Source organism: Hypanus sabinus, chromosome 12, assembly GCF_030144855.1.
Source record: "Hypanus sabinus isolate sHypSab1 chromosome 12, sHypSab1.hap1, whole genome shotgun sequence".
Taxonomy (NCBI): domain Eukaryota; kingdom Metazoa; phylum Chordata; class Chondrichthyes; order Myliobatiformes; family Dasyatidae; genus Hypanus; species Hypanus sabinus.
In genome coordinates this window covers 99,538,593-99,559,534 of record NC_082717.1, presented here as the reverse complement: position 1 = coordinate 99,559,534, position 20,942 = coordinate 99,538,593, and positions in this window count along the sequence as shown.

The following is a 20,942-nucleotide window of genomic DNA, read 5'->3' as shown; positions in this document are numbered from 1 at the left end:
TCAGAGTTCAGACGAGACTGGAGGATCCCAGAGTTCAGGCGAGACAGGAGGATATCAGAGTGCAGACGAGACAGGAGGATATCAGAGTTCAGACGATCAGGCGGATATCCGAGTACATATGAGACAGGAGGATCCCAGAGTGCAGACGAGGCAGCAGGATATCAGAGTGCAGATGAGACAGCAGTATATCAGAGTTCAGACGAGGCAGGAGGATCCCAGAGTTCAGGCGCGACAGGACGATAACAGAGTTCAGATGAGACAGGAGGATCCCAGACATCAGACGAGACAGCAGGATATGAGAGTTTAGACGAGACAGGAGGATATTAGAGTTCAGACGAGAGAGGAGGATATCAGAGCTCAGATGAGGCAGGAGGATATCAGAGTGCAGACGAGACAGGAGGATCCCAGAGCTCAGGCGAGACAGGAGGATATCAGAGTGCAGACGAGAAAGGAGGATCCCAGACTTCAGGCGAGACAGGAGGATATCAGAGTTCAGACGCGGCAGGAAGATATCAGAGTGCAGACGAGACAGGAGGATATCAGAGTTCAGACGAGACAGGAGGATCCCAGAGTTCAGACGAGACAGGAGGATATCAGAGTACAGACCAGACAGGAGGATCCCAGAGTTCACACGAGACAGGAGGATATCAAAGTTCAGACGAGACAGGAAGATATCAGAGTTCAGACGAGACAGGAGGATATCAGAGTGCAGATGAGGCAGGAGGATATCAGAGTTCAGACGAGAGAGGAGGATGCCAGAGTTCAGACGAGACAGGAGTATATCAGAGTTCAGACGAGACAGGAGGATCCCAGAGTTCAGACGAGACAGGAGGATATCAGATTTCAGATGAGACAGGAGGATATCAGAGTTCAGATGAGACAGGAGGATATCAGAGTTTAGACGACACAGCAGGATATTAGAGTTCAGACGAGAGAGGAGGATATCAGAGTGCAGATGAGACAGGAGGATATCAGAGGGCAGACGAGACAGGAGGATGTCAGAGTTCAGATGAGACAGGAGGATATCAGAGTTCAGATGAGAGAGGAGGATATCAGAGATCAGACGAGACAAGAGGATATCAGAGTTCAGGCGAGACAGGAGGGTATCAGAGTTCAGACGAGACAGGAGGATCCCAGAGTTCAGAAGACACAGGAGGATATCAGAGTTCAGACCGGAGAGGAGGATGTCAGAGTGCAGACAAGACAGGTGGATCCCAGAGTTCAGACGAGACAGGAGGATATCAGAGTTCAGCCGAGACAGGAGGATATCAGAGTGCAGATGAGGCAGGAGGATATCAGAGTGCAGACGAGACAGGAGGATCCCAGAATTCAGACGAGACAGCAGGATATCAGAGTTCAGACGAGACAGGAGGATATCAGAATTCAGACAAGATAGGAGGATCCCACAGTTCAGACGAGACAGGAGGATATCAGACTTCAGATGAGACAGCAGGATATCAGACTGCAGACGAGACAGGAGGATATCAGAGTTCAGACGAGACAGGGTGATATCAGAGTTCAGATGAGACAGGAGGATCCCAGAGTTCAGGCGAGACAGGAGGATAACAGAGTTCAGATGAGACAGGAGGATATCAGAATTCAGACAAGATAGGAGGATCCCAGAGTTCAGACGAGACAGGAGGATATCAGACTTCAGATGAGACAGCAGGATATCAGACTGCAGACGAGACAGGAGGATATCAGAGTTCAGACGAGACAGGCGGATATCAGAGTTCAGTTGAGACAGGAGGATCCCAGAGTGCAGACAAGACAGGAGGATATCAGAGTTCAGACGCGGCAGGTAGATATCAGAGTGCAGACGAGACAGGAGTATCCCAGAGTTCAGGCGAGACAGGAGGATATCAGACTGCAGACGAGAAAGGAGGATCCCAGTCTTCAGGCGAGACAGGAGGATATCAGAGTTCAGACGAGACTGGAGGATCCCAGTCTTCAGGCGAGACAGCAGGATATCAGAGTTCAGACGAGACTGGAGGATCCCAGTCTTCAGGCGAGACAGCAGGATATCAGAGTGCAGACGAGACAGGAGGATATCAGAGTTCAGACGATCAGGCGGATATCCGAGTACAGATGAGACAGGAGGATCCCAGAGTGCAGACGAGGCAGCAGGATATCAGAGTGCAGACGAGACAGGAGGATATCAGAGTTCAGACGAGACAGGAGGATCCCAGAGTTCAGACGAGACAGGAGGATATCAGAGTACAGACCAGACAGGAGGATCCCAGAGTTCACACGAGACAGGAGGATATCAAAGTTCAGACTAGACAGGAGGATATCAGAGTTCAGACGAGACAGGAGGATATCAGAGTGCAGATGAGGCAGGAGGATATCAGAGTGCAGACGAGAGAAGAGGATGCCAGAGTACAGACGAGACAGGAGTATATCAGAGTTCAGACGAGACAGGAGGATCCCAGAGTTCAGACGAGACAGGAGGATATCAGATTTCAGATGAGACAGGAGGATATCAGAGTTCAGATGAGACAGGAGGATATCAAAGTTTAGACGACACAGGAGGATATTAGAGTTCAGACGAGACAGGAGGATATCAGAGTGCAGATGAGACAGGAGGATATCAGAGGGCAGACGAGACAGGAGGATATCAGAGTTCAGATGAGACAGGAGGATATCAGAGTTCAGATGAGAGAGGAGGATATCAGAGATCAGACGAGACAGGAGGATATCAGTGTTCAGGCGAGACAGGAGGGTATCAGAGTTCAGACGAGACAGGAGGATCCCAGAGTTCAGAAGACACAGGAGGATATCAGAGTTCAGACCGGAGAGGAGGATGTCAGAGTGCAGACGAGACAGGAGGATCCCAGAGTTCACACGAGACAGGAGGATATCAAAGTTCAGACGAGACAGGAGGATATCAGAGTTCAGACGAGACAGGGTGATATCAGAGTTCAGATGAGACAGGAGGATCCCAGAGTTCAGGCGAGACAGGAGGATAAGAGAGTTCAGATGAGACAGGAGGATATCAGAATTCAGACAAGATAGGAGGATCCCAGAGTTCAGACGAGACAGGAGGATATCAGACTTCAGATGAGACAGCAGGATATCAGACTGCAGACGAGACAGGAGGATATCAGAGTTCAGACGAGACAGGCGGATATCAGAGTTCAGTTGAGACAGGAGGATCCCAGAGTGCAGACAAGACAGGAGGATATCAGAGTTCAGACGCGGCAGGTAGATATCAGAGTGCAGACGAGACAGGAGTATCCCAGAGTTCAGGCGAGACAGGAGGATATCAGACTGCAGACGAGAAAGGAGGATCCCAGTCTTCAGGCGAGACAGGAGGATATCAGAGTTCAGACGAGACTGGAGGATCCCAGTCTTCAGGCGAGACAGCAGGATATCAGAGTTCAGACGAGACTGGAGGATCCCAGAGTTCAGGCGAGACAGGAGGATATCAGAGTGCAGACGAGACAGGAGGATATCAGAGTTCAGACGATCAGGCGGATATCCGAGTACATATGAGACAGGAGGATCCCAGAGTGCAGACGAGGCAGCAGGATATCAGAGTGCAGATGAGACAGCAGTATATCAGAGTTCAGACGAGGCAGGAGGATCCCAGAGTTCAGGCGCGACAGGACGATAACAGAGTTCAGATGAGACAGGAGGATCCCAGACATCAGACGAGACAGCAGGATATGAGAGTTTAGACGAGACAGGAGGATATTAGAGTTCAGACGAGAGAGGAGGATATCAGAGCTCAGATGAGGCAGGAGGATATCAGAGTGCAGACGAGACAGGAGGATCCCAGAGCTCAGGCGAGACAGGAGGATATCAGAGTGCAGACGAGAAAGGAGGATCCCAGACTTCAGGCGAGACAGGAGGATATCAGAGTTCAGACGCGGCAGGAAGATATCAGAGTGCAGACGAGACAGGAGGATATCAGAGTTCAGACGAGACAGGAGGATCCCAGAGTTCAGACGAGACAGGAGGATATCAGAGTACAGACCAGACAGGAGGATCCCAGAGTTCACACGAGACAGGAGGATATCAAAGTTCAGACGAGACAGGAAGATATCAGAGTTCAGACGAGACAGGAGGATATCAGAGTGCAGATGAGGCAGGAGGATATCAGAGTTCAGACGAGAGAGGAGGATGCCAGAGTTCAGACGAGACAGGAGTATATCAGAGTTCAGACGAGACAGGAGGATCCCAGAGTTCAGACGAGACAGGAGGATATCAGATTTCAGATGAGACAGGAGGATATCAGAGTTCAGATGAGACAGGAGGATATCAGAGTTTAGACGACACAGCAGGATATTAGAGTTCAGACGAGAGAGGAGGATATCAGAGTGCAGATGAGACAGGAGGATATCAGAGGGCAGACGAGACAGGAGGATGTCAGAGTTCAGATGAGACAGGAGGATATCAGAGTTCAGATGAGAGAGGAGGATATCAGAGATCAGACGAGACAAGAGGATATCAGAGTTCAGGCGAGACAGGAGGGTATCAGAGTTCAGACGAGACAGGAGGATCCCAGAGTTCAGAAGACACAGGAGGATATCAGAGTTCAGACCGGAGAGGAGGATGTCAGAGTGCAGACAAGACAGGTGGATCCCAGAGTTCAGACGAGACAGGAGGATATCAGAGTTCAGCCGAGACAGGAGGATATCAGAGTGCAGATGAGGCAGGAGGATATCAGAGTGCAGACGAGACAGGAGGATCCCAGAATTCAGACGAGACAGCAGGATATCAGAGTTCAGACGAGACAGGAGGATATCAGAATTCAGACAAGATAGGAGGATCCCACAGTTCAGACGAGACAGGAGGATATCAGACTTCAGATGAGACAGCAGGATATCAGACTGCAGACGAGACAGGAGGATATCAGAGTTCAGACGAGACAGGGTGATATCAGAGTTCAGATGAGACAGGAGGATCCCAGAGTTCAGGCGAGACAGGAGGATAACAGAGTTCAGATGAGACAGGAGGATATCAGAATTCAGACAAGATAGGAGGATCCCAGAGTTCAGACGAGACAGGAGGATATCAGACTTCAGATGAGACAGCAGGATATCAGACTGCAGACGAGACAGGAGGATATCAGAGTTCAGACGAGACAGGCGGATATCAGAGTTCAGTTGAGACAGGAGGATCCCAGAGTGCAGACAAGACAGGAGGATATCAGAGTTCAGACGCGGCAGGTAGATATCAGAGTGCAGACGAGACAGGAGTATCCCAGAGTTCAGGCGAGACAGGAGGATATCAGACTGCAGACGAGAAAGGAGGATCCCAGTCTTCAGGCGAGACAGGAGGATATCAGAGTTCAGACGAGACTGGAGGATCCCAGTCTTCAGGCGAGACAGCAGGATATCAGAGTTCAGACGAGACTGGAGGATCCCAGAGTTCAGGCGAGACAGGAGGATATCAGAGTGCAGACGAGACAGGAGGATATCAGAGTTCAGACGATCAGGCGTATATCCGAGTACAGATGAGACAGGAGGATCCCAGAGTGCAGACGAGGCGGCAGGATATCAGAGTGCAGATGAGACAGCAGTATATCAGAGTTCAGACGAGGCAGGAGGATCCCAGAGTTCAGGCGAGACAGGAGGATAACAGAGTTCAGATGAGACAGGAGGATCCCAGACATCAGACGAGACAGGAGGATATGAGAGTTTAGACGAGACAGGAGGATATTAGAGTTCAGACGAGAGAGGAGGATATCAGAGCTCAGATGAGGCAGGAGGATATCAGAGTGCAGACGAGACAGGAGGATCCCAGAGCTCAGGCGAGACAGGAGGATATCAGAGTGCAGACGAGAAAGGAGGATCCCAGACTTCAGGCGAGACAGGAGGATATCAGAGTTCAGACGCGGCAGGAAGATATCAGAGTGCAGACGAGACAGGAGGATATCAGAGTTCAGATGAGACAGGATCCCAGAGTTCAGACGAGACAGGAGGATATCAGAGTACAGACCAGACAGGAGGATCCCAGAGTTCACACGAGACAGGAGGATATCAAAGTTCAGACGAGACAGGAGGATATCAGTGTTCAGACGAGACAGGAGGAGATCAGAGTGCAGATGAGGCAGGAGGATATCAGAGTTCAGACGAGAGAGGAGGATGCCAGAGTTCAGACGAGACAGGAGTATATCAGAGTTCAGACGAGACAGGAGGATCCCAGAGTTCAGACGAGACAGGAGGATATCAGATTTCAGATGAGACAGGAGGATATCAGAGTTCAGATGAGACAGGAGGATATCAGAGTTTAGACGACACAGCAGGATATTAGAGTTCAGACGAGACAGGAGGATATCAGAGTGCAGATGAGACAGGAGGATATCAGAGGGCAGACGAGACAGGAGGATGTCAGAGTTCAGATGAGACAGGAGGATATCAGAGTTCAGATGAGAGAGGAGGATATCAGAGTTCAGACCGGAGAGGAGGATGTCAGAGTGCAGACGAGACAGGAGGATCCCAGAGTTCAGACGAGACAGGTGGATCCCAGAGTTCAGACGAGACAGGAGGATATCAGAGTTCAGCCGAAACAGGAGGATATCAGAGTGCAGATGAGGCAGGAGGATATCAGAGTGCAGACGAGACAGGAGGATCCCAGAATTCAGACGAGACAGCAGGATATCAGAGTTCAGACGAGACAGGAGGATATCAGAATTCAGACAAGATAGGAGGATCCCAGAGTTCAGACGAGACAGGAGGATATCAGACTTCAGATGAGACAGCAGGATATCAGACTGCAGACGAGACAGGAGGATATCAGAGTTCAGACGAGACAGGCGGATATCAGTGTTCAGTTGAGACAGGAGGATCCCAGAGTGCAGACAAGACAGGAGGATATCAGAGTTCAGACGCGGCAGGTAGATATCAGAGTGCAGACGAGACAGGAGTATCCCAGAGTTCAGGCGAGTCAGGAGGATATCAGACTGCAGACGAGAAAGGAGGATCCCAGTCTTCAGGCGAGACAGGAGGATATCAGAGTTCAGACGAGACTGGAGGATCCCAGAGTTCAGGCGAGACAGGAGGATATCAGTGTTCAGATGAGACAGGAGGATCCCAGTCTTCAGGCGAGACAGCAGGATATCAGAGTTCAGACGAGACTGGAGGATCCCAGAGTTCAGGCGAGACAGGAGGATATCAGAGTGCAGACGAGACAGGAGGATATCAGAGTTCAGACGATCAGGCGGATATCAGAGTGCAGACGAGACAGGAGTATCCCAGTGTTCAGGCGAGACAGGAGGATATCAGACTGCAGACGAGAAAGGAGGATCCCAGTCTTCAGGCGAGACAGGAGGATATCAGAGTTCAGACGAGACTGGAGGATCCCAGTCTTCAGGCGAGACAGCAGGATATCAGAGTTCAGACGAGACTGGAGGATCCCAGAGTTCAGGCGAGACAGGAGGATATCAGAGTGCAGACGAGACAGGAGGATATCAGAGTTCAGACGATCAGGCGGATATCCGAGTACAGATGAGACAGGAGGATCCCAGAGTGCAGACGAGGCAGCAGGATATCAGAGTGCAGATGAGACAGCAGTATATCAGAGTTCAGACGAGGCAGGAGGATCCCAGAGTTCAGGCGAGACAGGAGGATAACAGAGTTCAGATGAGACAGGAGGATCCCAGACATCAGACGAGACAGGAGGATATGAGAGTTTAGACGAGACAGGAGGATATTAGAGTTCAGACGAGAGAGGAGGATATCAGAGCTCAGATGTGGCAGGAGGATATCAGAGTGCAGACGAGACAGGAGGATCCCAGAGCTCAGGCGAGACAGGAGGATATCAGAGTGCAGACGAGAAAGGAGGATCCCAGACTTCAGGCGAGACAGGAGGATATCAGAGTTCAGACGCGGCAGGAAGATATCAGAGTGCAGACGAGACAGGAGGATATCAGAGTTCAGACGAGACAGGAGGATCCCAGAGTTCAGACGAGACAGGAGGATATCAGAGTACAGACCAGACAGGAGGATCCCAGAGTTCACACGAGACAGGAGGATATCAAAGTTCAGACGAGACAGGAGGATATCAGAGTTCAGACGAGACAGGTGGATATCAGAGTGCAGATGAGGCAGGAGGATATCAGAGTTCAGACGAGAGAGGAGGATGCCAGAGTTCAGACGAGACAGGAGTATATCAGAGTTCTGACGAGACAGGAGGATCCCAGAGTTCAGACGAGACAGGAGGATATCAGATTTCAGATGAGACAGGAGGATATCAGAGTTCAGATGAGACAGGAGGATATCAGAGTTTAGACGACACAGCAGGATATTAGAGTTCAGACGAGACAGGAGGATATCAGAGTGCAGATGAGACAGGAGGATATCAGAGGGCAGACGAGACAGGAGGATGTCAGAGTTCAGATGAGACAGGAGGATATCAGAGTTCAGATGAGAGAGGAGGATATCAGAGATCAGACGAGACAAGAGGATATCAGAGTTCAGGCGAGACAGGAGGGTATCAGAGTTCAGACGAGACAGGAGGATCCCAGAGTTCAGAAGACACAGGAGCATATCAGAGTTCAGACCGGAGAGGAGGATGTCAGAGTGCAGACGAGACAGGAGGATCCCAGAGTTCAGACGAGACAGGTGGATCCCAGAGTACAGACGAGACAGGAGGATATCAGAGTTCAGCCGAGACAGGAGGATATCAGAGTGCAGATGAGGCAGGAGGATATCAGAGTGCAGACGAGACAGGAGGATCCCAGAATTCAGACGAGACAGCAGGATATCAGAGTTCAGACGAGACAGGAGGATATCAGAATTCAGACAGGATAGGAGGATCCCAGAGTTCAGACGAGACAGGAGGATATCAGACTTCAGATGAGACAGCAGGATATCAGACTGCAGACGAGACAGGAGGATATCAGAGTTCATACGAGACAGGCGGATTTCAGTGTTCAGTTGAGACAGGAGGATCCCAGAGTGCAGACAAGACAGGAGGATATCAGAGTTCAGACGCGGCAGGTAGATATCAGAGTGCAGACGAGGCAGGAGTATCCCAGAGTTCAGGCGAGACAGGAGGATATCAGACTGCAGACGAGAAAGGAGGATCCCAGTCTTCAGGCGAGACAGGAGGATATCAGAGTTCAGACGAGACTGGAGGATCCCAGAGTTCAGGCGAGACAGGAGGATATCAGTGTTCAGACGAGACAGGAGGATCCCAGTCTTCAGGCAAGACAGCAGGATATCAGAGTTCAGACGAGACTGGAGGATCCCAGAGTTCAGGCGAGAAAGGAGGATATCAGAGTTCAGACGAGACAGGAGGATATCAGAGTGCAGACGAGACAGGAGTATCCCAGAGTTCAGGCGAGACAGGAGGATATCAGAGTGCTGACGAGAAAGGAGGATCCCAGACTTGTGGCGAGACAGAAGGATATCAGAGTTCAGACGAGACAGGAGGATTCCAGAGTTCAGATGAGACAGGAGGATATCAGAGTGCAGATGAGGCACGAGGATATCAGAATTCAGACGAGACAGGAGGATATCAGAGTTCAGATGAGACCGGAGGATACCAGAGTTCAGGCGAGACAGGAGGATATCAGAGTGCAGACGAGACAGGAGGATATCAGAGTGCAGACAAGACAGGAGGATATCAGAGTTCAGACGATCAGGCGGATATCAGAGTACAGATGAGACAGGAGGATCCCAGAGTGCAGACGAGGCAGCAGGATATCAGAGTGCAGATGAGACAGCAGTATATCAGAGTTCAGACGAGGCAGGAGGATCCCAGAGTTCAGGCGAGACAGGAGGATCACAGAGTTCAGATGAGACAGGAGGATCCCAGACATCAGACGAGACAGGAGGATATGAGAGTTTAGACGAGACAGGAGGATATTAGAGTTCAGACGAGAGAGGAGGATATCAGAGCGCAGATGAGGCAGGAGGATATCAGCGTGCAGACGAGACAGGAGGATCCCAGAGTTCAGGCGAGACAGGAGGATATCAGAGTGCAGACGAGAAAGGAGGATCCCAGACTTCAGGCGAGACAGGAGGATATCAGAGTTCAGACGCGGCAGGAAGATATCAGAGTGCAGACGAGACAGGAGGATATCTGAGTGCAGACGAGGCAGCAGGATATCAGAGTGCAGATGAGACAGCAGTATATCAGAGTTCAGACGAGGCAGGAGGATATCAGAGTGCAGACGAGACAGGAGGATATCAGAGTTCAGACAAGGCAGGAGGATATCAGAGTGCAGACGAGACAGGAGGATATCAGAGTGCAGATGAGACAGGAGAATATCAGAGATCAGACGAGGCAGGAGGATATCAGAGTGCAGATGAGACAGGAGGATATCAGAGTGCAGACGAGACAGGGTGATATCAGAGTTCAGATCAGACAGGAGGATCCCAGAGTTCAGGCGAGACAGTAGGATAACAGAGTTCAGATGAGACAGGAGAATCCCAGACATCAGACGAGACAGGAGGATATTAGAGTTCAGACGAGAGAGGAGGATATCAGAGCGCAGATGAGGCAGGAGGATATCAGAGTGCAGACGAGACAGGAGGATCGCAGATTTCAGGAGAGGCAGGAGGATATCAGAGTTCAGACGAGACAGGAGGATCCCAGAGTTCAGATGAGACAGGAGGATATCAGAGTTCAGACGAGACAGGAGGATCCCAGAGTGCAGACGAGACAGGAGTATCCCAGAGTTCAGGCGAGACAGGAGGATATCAGACTGCAGACGAGAAAGGAGGATCCCAGTCTTCAGGCGAGACAGGAGGATATCAGAGTTCAGACGAGACTGGAGGATCCCAGTCTTCAGGCGAGACAGCAGGATATCAGAGTTCAGACGAGACTGGAGGATCCCAGAGTTCAGGCGAGACAGGAGGATATCAGAGTGCAGACGATACAGGAGGATATCAGAGTTCCGACGATCAGGCGGATATCCGAGTACAGATGAGACAGGAGGATCCCAGAGTGCAGACGAGGCAGCAGGATATCAGAGTGCAGATGAGACAGCAGTATATCAGAGTTCAGACGAGGCAGGAGGATCCCAGAGTTCAGGCGAGACAGGAGGATAACAGAGTTCAGATGAGACAGGAGGATCCCAGACATCAGACGAGACAGGAGGATATGAGAGTTTAGACGAGACAGGAGGATATTAGAGTTCAGACGAGAGAGGAGGATATCAGAGCTCAGATGAGGCAGGAGGATATCAGAGTGCAGACGAGACAGGAGGATCCCAGAGCTCAGGCGAGACAGGAGGATATCAGAGTGCAGACGAGAAAGGAGGATCCCAGACTTCAGGCGAGACAGGAGGATATCAGAGTTCAGACGCGGCAGGAAGATATCAGAGTGCAGACGAGACAGGAGGATATTAGAGTTCAGACGAGACAGGAGGATCCCAGAGTTCAGACGAGACAGGAGGATATCAGAGTACAGACCAGACAGGAGGATCCCAGAGTTCACACGAGACAGGAGGATATCAAAGTTCAGACGAGACAGGAGGATATCAGAGTTCAGACGAGACAGGAGGATATCAGAGTGCAGATGAGGCAGGAGGATATCAGAGTTCAGACGAGAGAGGAGGATGCCAGAGTTCAGACGAGACAGGAGTATATCAGAGTTCAGACGAGACAGGAGGATCCCAGAGTTCAGACGAGACAGGAGGATATCAGATTTCAGATGAGACAGGAGGATATCAGAGTTCAGATGAGACAGGAGGATATCAGAGTTTAGACGACACAGCAGGATATTAGAGTTCAGACGAGACAGGAGGATATCAGAGTGCAGATGAGACAGGAGGATATCAGAGGGCAGACGAGACAGGAGGATGTCAGAGTTCAGATGAGACAGGAGGATATCAGAGTTCAGATGAGAGAGGAGGATATCAGAGATCAGACGAGACAAGAGGATATCAGAGTTCAGGCGAGACAGGAGGGTATCAGAGTTCAGACGAGACAGGAGGATCCCAGAGTTCAGAAGACACAGGAGCATATCAGAGTTCAGACCGGAGAGGAGGATGTCAGAGTGCAGACGAGACAGGAGGATCCCAGAGTTCAGACGAGACAGGTGGATCCCAGAGTACAGACGAGACAGGAGGATATCAGAGTTCAGCCGAGACAGGAGGATATCAGAGTGCAGATGAGGCAGGAGGATATCAGAGTGGAGACGAGACAGGAGGATCCCAGAATTCAGACGAGACAGCAGGATATCAGAGTTCAGACGAGACAGGAGGATATCAGAATTCAGACAAGATAGGAGGATCCCAGAGTTCAGACGAGACAGGAGGATATCAGACTTCAGATGAGACAGCAGAATATCAGACTGCAGACGAGACAGGAGGATATCAGAGTTCAGACGAGACAGGCGGATATCAGTGTTCAGTTGAGACAGGAGGATCCCAGAGTGCAGACAAGACAGGAGGATATCAGAGTTCAGACGCGGCAGGTAGATATCAGAGTGCAGACGAGGCAGGAGTATCCCAGAGTTCAGGCGAGACAGGAGGATATCAGACTGCAGACGAGAAAGGAGGATCCCAGTCTTCAGGCGAGACAGGAGGATATCAGAGTTCAGACGAGACTGGAGGATCCCAGAGTTCAGGCGAGACAGGAGGATATCAGTGTTCAGACGAGACAGGAGGATCCCAGTCTTCAGGCGAGACAGCAGGATATCAGAGTTCAGACGAGACTGGAGGATCCCAGAGTTCAGGCGAGAAAGGAGGATATCAGAGTTCAGACGAGACAGGAGGATATCAGAGTGCAGACGAGACAGGAGTATCCCAGAGTTCAGGCGAGACAGGAGGATATCAGAGTGCTGACGAGAAAGGAGGATCCCAGACTTGTGGCGAGACAGAACGATATCAGAGTTCAGACGAGACAGGAGGATTCCAGAGTTCAGATGAGACAGGAGGATATCAGAGTGCAGATGAGGCACGAGGATATCAGAATTCAGACGAGACAGGAGGATATCAGAGTTCAGATGAGACCGGAGGATACCAGAGTTCAGGCGAGACAGGAGGATATCAGAGTGCAGACGAGACAGGAGGATATCAGAGTGCAGACAAGACAGGAGGATATCAGAGTTCAGACGATCAGGCGGATATCAGAGTACAGATGAGACAGGAGGATCCCAGAGTGCAGACGAGGCAGCAGGATATCAGAGTGCAGATGAGACAGCAGTATATCAGAGTTCAGACGAGGCAGGAGGATCCCAGAGTTCAGGCGAGACAGGAGGATCACAGAGTTCAGATGAGACAGGAGGATCCCAGACATCAGACGAGACAGGAGGATATGAGAGTTTAGACGAGACAGGAGGATATTAGAGTTCAGACGAGAGAGGAGGATATCAGAGCGCAGATGAGGCAGGAGGATATCAGCGTGCAGACGAGACAGGAGGATCCCAGAGTTCAGGCGAGACAGGAGGATATCAGAGTGCAGACGAGAAAGGAGGATCCCAGACTTCAGGCGAGACAGGAGGATATCAGAGTTCAGACGCGGCAGGAAGATATCAGAGTGCAGACGAGACAGGAGGATATCTGAGTGCAGACGAGGCAGCAGGATATCAGAGTGCAGATGAGACAGCAGTATATCAGAGTTCAGACGAGGCAGGAGGATATCAGAGTGCAGACGAGACAGGAGGATATCAGAGTTCAGACAAGGCAGGAGGATATCAGAGTGCAGACGAGACAGGAGGATATCAGAGTGCAGATGAGACAGGAGAATATCAGAGTTCAGACGAGGCAGGAGGATATCAGAGTGCAGATGAGACAGGAGGATATCAGAGTGCAGACGAGACAGGGTGATATCAGAGTTCAGATGAGACAGGAGGATCCCAGAGTTCAGGCGAGACAGTAGGATAACAGAGTTCAGATGAGACAGGAGAATCCCAGACATCAGACGAGACAGGAGGATATTAGAGTTCAGACGAGAGAGGAGGATATCAGAGCGCAGATGAGGCAGGAGGATATCAGAGTGCAGACGAGACAGGAGGATCGCAGATTTCAGGAGAGGCAGGAGGATATCAGAGTTCAGACGAGACAGGAGGATCCCAGAGTTCAGATGAGACAGGAGGATATCAGAGTTCAGACGAGACAGGAGGATCCCAGAGTGCAGACGAGACAGGAGTATCCCAGAGTTCAGGCGAGACAGGAGGATATCAGACTGCAGACGAGAAAGGAGGATCCCAGTCTTCAGGCGAGACAGGAGGATATCAGAGTTCAGACGAGACTGGAGGATCCCAGTCTTCAGGCGAGACAGCAGGATATCAGAGTTCAGACGAGACTGGAGGATCCCAGAGTTCAGGCGAGACAGGAGGATATCAGAGTGCAGACGAGTCAGGAGGATATCAGAGTTCAGACGATCAGGCGGATATCCGAGTACAGATGAGACAGGAGGATCCCAGAGTGCAGACGAGGCAGCAGGATATCAGAGTGCAGATGAGACAGCAGTATATCAGAGTTCAGACGAGGCAGGAGGATCCCAGAGTTCAGGCGAGACAGGAGGATAACAGAGTTCAGATCAGACAGGAGGATCCCAGACATCAGACGAGACAGGAGGATATGAGAGTTTAGACGAGACAGGAGGATATTAGAGTTCAGACGAGAGAGGAGGATATCAGAGCTCAGATGAGGCAGGAGGATATCAGAGTGCAGACGAGACAGGAGGATCCCAGAGCTCAGGCGAGACAGGAGGATATCAGAGTGCAGACGAGAAAGGAGGATCCCAGACTTCAGGCGAGACAGGAGGATATCAGAGTTCAGACGCGGCAGGAAGATATCAGAGTGCAGACGAGACAGGAGGATATCAGAGTTCAGACGAGACAGGAGGATCCCAGAGTTCAGACGAGACAGGAGGATATCAGAGTACAGACCAGACAGGAGGATCCCAGAGTTCACACGAGACAGGAGGATATCAAAGTTCAGACGAGACAGGAGGATATCAGAGTTCAGACGAGACAGGAGGATATCAGAGTGCAGATGAGGCAGGAGGATATCAGAGTTCAGACGAGAGAGGAGGATGCCAGAGTTCAGACGAGACAGGAGTATATCAGAGTTCAGACGAGACAGGAGGATCCCAGAGTTCAGACGAGACAGGAGGATATCAGATTTCAGATGAGACAGGAGGATATCAGAGTTCAGATGAGACAGGAGGATATCAGAGTTTAGACGACACAGCAGGATATTAGAGTTCAGACGAGACAGGAGGATATCAGAGTGCAGATGAGACAGGAGGATATCAGAGGGCAGACGAGACAGGAGGATCCCAGAGTTCAGAAGACACAGGAGCATATCAGAGTTCAGACCGGAGAGGAGGATGTCAGAGTGCAGACGAGACAGGAGGATCCCAGAGTTCAGACGAGACAGGTGGATCCCAGAGTACAGACGAGACAGGAGGATATCAGAGTTCAGCCGAGACAGGAGGATATCAGAGTGCAGATGAGGCAGGAGGATATCAGAGTGGAGACGAGACAGGAGGATCCCAGAATTCAGACGAGACAGCAGGATATCAGAGTTCAGACGAGACAGGAGGATATCAGAATTCAGACAAGATAGGAGGATCCCAGAGTTCAGACGAGACAGGAGGATATCAGACTTCAGATGAGACAGCAGGATATCAGACTGCAGACGAGACAGGAGGATATCAGAGTTCAGACGAGACAGGCGGATATCAGTGTTCAGTTGAGACAGGAGGATCCCAGAGTGCAGACAAGACAGGAGGATATCAGAGTTCAGACGCGGCAGGTAGATATCAGAGTGCAGACGAGGCAGGAGTATCCCAGAGTTCAGGCGAGACAGGAGGATATCAGACTGCAGACGAGAAAGGAGGATCCCAGTCTTCAGGCGAGACAGGAGGATATCAGAGTTCAGACGAGACTGGAGGATCCCAGAGTTCAGGCGAGACAGGAGGATATCAGTGTTCAGACGAGACAGGAGGATCCCAGTCTTCAGGCGAGACAGCAGGATATCAGAGTTCAGACGAGACTGGAGGATCCCAGAGTTCAGGCGAGAAAGGAGGATATCAGAGTTCAGACGAGACAGGAGGATATCAGAGTGCAGACGAGACAGGAGTATCCCAGAGTTCAGGCGAGACAGGAGGATATCAGAGTGCTGACGAGAAAGGAGGATCCCAGACTTGTGGCGAGACAGAAGGATATCAGAGTTCAGACGAGACAGGAGGATTCCAGAGTTCAGATGAGACAGGAGGATATCAGAGTGCAGATGAGGCACGAGGATATCAGAATTCAGACGAGACAGGAGGATATCAGAGTTCAGATGAGACCGGAGGATACCAGAGTTCAGGCGAGACAGGAGGATATCAGAGTGCAGACGAGACAGGAGGATATCAGAGTGCAGACAAGACAGGAGGATATCAGAGTTCAGACGATCAGGCGGATATCAGAGTACAGATGAGACAGGAGGATCCCAGAGTGCAGACGAGGCAGCAGGATATCAGAGTGCAGATGAGACAGCAGTATATCAGAGTTCAGACGAGGCAGGAGGATCCCAGAGTTCAGGCGAGACAGGAGGATCACAGAGTTCAGATGAGACAGGAGGATCCCAGACATCAGACTAGACAGGAGGATATGAGAGTTTAGACGAGACAGGAGGATATTAGAGTTCAGACGAGAGAGGAGGATATCAGAGCGCAGATGAGGCAGGAGGATATCAGCGTGCAGACGAGACAGGAGGATCCCAGAGTTCAGGCGAGACAGGAGGATATCAGAGTGCAGACGAGAAAGGAGGATCCCAGACTTCAGGCGAGACAGGAGGATATCAGAGTTCAGACGCGGCAGGAAGATATCAGAGTGCAGACGAGACAGGAGGATATCTGAGTGCAGACGAGGCAGCAGGATATCAGAGTGCAGATGAGACAGCAGTATATCAGAGTTCAGAGGAGGCAGGAGGATATCAGAGTGCAGACGAGACAGGAGGATATCAGAGTTCAGACAAGGCAGGAGGATATCAGAGTGCAGACGAGACAGGAGGATATCAGAGTGCAGATGAGACAGGAGAATATCAGAGTTCAGACGAGGCAGGAGGATATCAGAGTGCAGATGAGACAGGAGGATATCAGAGTGCAGACGAGACAGGGTGATATCAGAGTTCAGATGAGACAGGAGGATCCCAGAGTTCAGGCGAGACAGTAGGATAACAGAGTTCAGATGAGACAGGAGAATCCCAGACATCAGACGAGACAGGAGGATATTAGAGTTCAGACGAGAGAGGAGGATATCAGAGCGCAGATGAGGCAGGAGGATATCAGAGTGCAGACGAGACAGGAGGATCGCAGATTTCAGGAGAGGCAGGAGGATATCAGAGTTCAGACGAGACAGGAGGATCCCAGAGTTCAGATGAGTCAGGAGGATATCAGAGTTCAGACGAGACAGGAGGATATCAGAGTGCAGACGAGACAGGAGTATCCCAGAGTTCAGGCGAGACAGGAGGATATCAGAGTGCTGACGAGAAAGGAGGATCCCAGACTTGTGGCGAGACAGAAGGATATCAGAGTTCAGACGAGACAGGAGGATTCCAGAGTTCAGATGAGACAGGAGGATATCAGAGTGCAGATGAGGCACGAGGATATCAGAATTCAGACGAGACAGGAGGATATCAGAGTTCAGATGAGACCGGAGGATACCAGAGTTCAGGCGAGACAGGAGGATATCAGAGTGCAGACGAGACAGGAGGATATCAGAGTGCAGACAAGACAGGAGGATATCAGAGTTCAGACGATCAGGCGGATATCAGAGTACAGATGAGACAGGAGGATCCCAGAGTGCAGACGAGGCAGCAGGATATCAGAGTGCAGATGTGACAGCAGTATATCAGAGTTCAGGCGAGACAGGAGGATCACAGAGTTCAGATGAGACAGGAGGATCCCAGACATCAGACGAGACAGGAGGATATGAGAGTTTAGACGAGACAGGAGGATATTAGAGTTCAGACGAGAGAGGAGGATATCAGAGCGCAGATGAGGCAGGAGGATATCAGCGTGCAGACGAGACAGGAGGATCCCAGAGTTCAGGCGAGACAGGAGGATATCAGAGTGCAGACGAGAAAGGAGGATCCCAGACTTCAGGCGAGACAGGAGGATATCAGAGTTCAGACGCGGCAGGAAGATATCAGAGTGCAGACGAGACAGGAGGATATCTGAGGGCAGACGAGGCAGCAGGATATCAGAGTGCAGATGAGACAGCAGTATATCAGAGTTCAGAGGAGGCAGGAGGATATCAGAGTGCAGACGAGACAGGAGGATATCAGAGTTCAGACAAGGCAGGAGGATATCAGAGTGCAGACGAGACAGGAGGATATCAGAGTGCAGATGAGACAGGAGAATATCAGAGTTCAGACGAGGCAGGAGGATATCAGAGTGCAGATGAGACAGGAGGATATCAGAGTGCAGACGAGACAGGGTGATATCAGAGTTCAGATGAGACAGGAGGATCCCAGAGTTCAGGCGAGACAGTAGGATAACAGAGTTCAGATGAGACAGGAGAATCCCAGACATCAGACGAGACAGGAGGATATTAGAGTTCAGACGAGAGAGGAGGATATCAGAGCGCAGATGAGGCAGGAGGATATCAGAGTGCAGACGAGACAGGAGGATCGCAGATTTCAGGAGAGGCAGGAGGATATCAGAGTTCAGACGAGACAGGAGGATCCCAGAGTTCAGATGAGACAGGAGGATATCAGAGTTCAGACGAGACAGGAGGATCCCAGAGTGCAGACGAGGCAGGAGGATAACAGAGTGCAGTCGAGATAGGAGGATGTCAGGGTTCAGACGAGACAGGCGGATATCAGAGTTCAGATGAGACAGGAGGATATCAGAGTGCAGACGAGGAAGCAGGATATCAGAGTGCAGACGAGACAGCAGGATATCAGCGTTCAGACGAGGCAGGAGGATATCAGAGGGCAGAGGAGACAGGAGGATATCAGAGTTCAGACAAGGCAGGAGGACATCAGAGTCCAGACGAGGCAGGAGGATATCAGAGTGCAGACGAGCCAGGAGGATATCAGAGTGCAGACGAGACAGGAGGATATCAGAGTGCAGACGAGACAGGATGATCCCAGAGTTCAGGCGAGACAGAAGGGTATCAGAGTGCAGACGAGAAAGGAGGATCCCAGACTTCAGGCGAGACAGGAGGATATCAGAGTTCAGACGCGGCAGGAAGATATCAGAGTGCAGACGAGACAGGAGGATATCAGAGTTCAGACGAGACAGGAGGATCCCAGAGTTCAGACGAGACAGGAGGATATCAGAGTACAGACCAGACAGGAGGATCCCAGAGTTCACACGAGACAGGAGGATATCAAAGTTCAGACGAGACAGGAGGATATCAGAGTTCAGGCGAGACAGGAGGATATCAGAGTGCAGATGAGGCAGGAGTATATCAGAGTTCAGACGAGAGAGGAGGATGCCAGAGTTCAGACGAGACAGGAGTATATCAGAGTTCAGACGAGACAGGAGGATCCCAGAGTTCAGACGAGACAGGAGGATATCAGATTTCAGATGAGACAGGAGGATATCAGAGTTCAGATGAGACAGGAGGATATCAGAGTTTAGACGACACAGCAGGATATTAGAGTTCAGACGAGACAGGAGGATATCAGAGTGCAGATGAGACAGGAGGATATCAGAGGGCAGACGAGACAGGAGGATATCAGAGTTCAGATGAGACAGGAGGATATCAGAGTTCAGATGAGAGAGGAGGATATCAGATATCAGACGAGACAAGAGGATATCAGAGTTCAGGCGAGACAGGAGGGTATCAGAGTTCAGACGAGACAGGAGGATCCCAGAGTTCAGAAGACACAGGAGGATATCAGAGTTCAGACCGGAGAGGAGGATGTCAGAGTGCAGACGAGACAGGAGGATCCCAGAGTTCAGACGAGACAGGTGGATCCCAGAGTTCAGACGAGACAGGAGGATATCAGAGTTCAGCCGAGACAGGAGGATATCAGAGTGCAGATGAGGCAGGAGGATATCAGAGTGCAGACGAGACAGGAGGATCCCAGAATTCAGACGAGACAGCAGGATATCAGACTTCAGGTGAGACAGTAGGATATCAGACTGCAGATGAGACAGGAGGATATCAGAGTTCAGACGAGACAGGCGGATATCAGTGTTCAGTTGAGACAGGAGGATCCCAGAGTGCAGACAAGACGGGAGGATATCAGAGTTCAGACGCGGCAGGTAGATATCAGAGTGCAGACGAGACAGGAGGATCCCAGTCTTCAGGCGAGACAGCAGGATATCAGAGTTCAGACGAGACTGGAGGATCCCAGAGTTCAGGCGAGAAAGGAGGATATCAGAGTTCAGACGAGACAGGAGGATATCAGAGTGCAGACGAGACAGGAGTATCCCAGAGTTCAGGCGAGACAGGAGGATATCAGAGTGCTGACGAGAAAGGAGGATCCCAGACTTCAGGCGAGACAGAAGGATATCAGAGTTCAGACGAGACAGGAGGATTCCAGAGTTCAGATGAGACAGGAGGATATCAGAGTGCAGATGAGGCACGAGGATATCAGAATTCAGACGAGACAGGAGGATATCAGAGTTCAGGTGAGACCGGAGGATACCAGAGTTCAGGCGAGACAGGAGGATATCAGAGTGCAGACGAGACAGGAGGATATCAGAGTGCAGACAAGACAGGAGGATATCAGAGTTCAGACGATCAGGCGGATATCAGAGTACAGATGAGGCAGGAGGATCCCAGAGTGCAGACGAGGCAGCAGGATATCAGAGTGCAGATGAGACAGCAGTATATCAGAGTTCAGACGAGGCAGGAGGATCCCAGAGTTCAGGCGAGACAGGAGGATCACAGACTTCAGATGAGACAGGAGGATCCCAGACATCAGACGAGACAGGAGGATATGAGAGTTTAGACGAGACAGGAGGATATTAGAGTTCAGACGAGAGAGGAGGATATCAGAGCGCAGATGAGGTAGGAGGATATCAGCGTGCAGACGAGACAGGAGGATCCCAGAGTTCAGGCGAGACAGGAGGATATCAGAG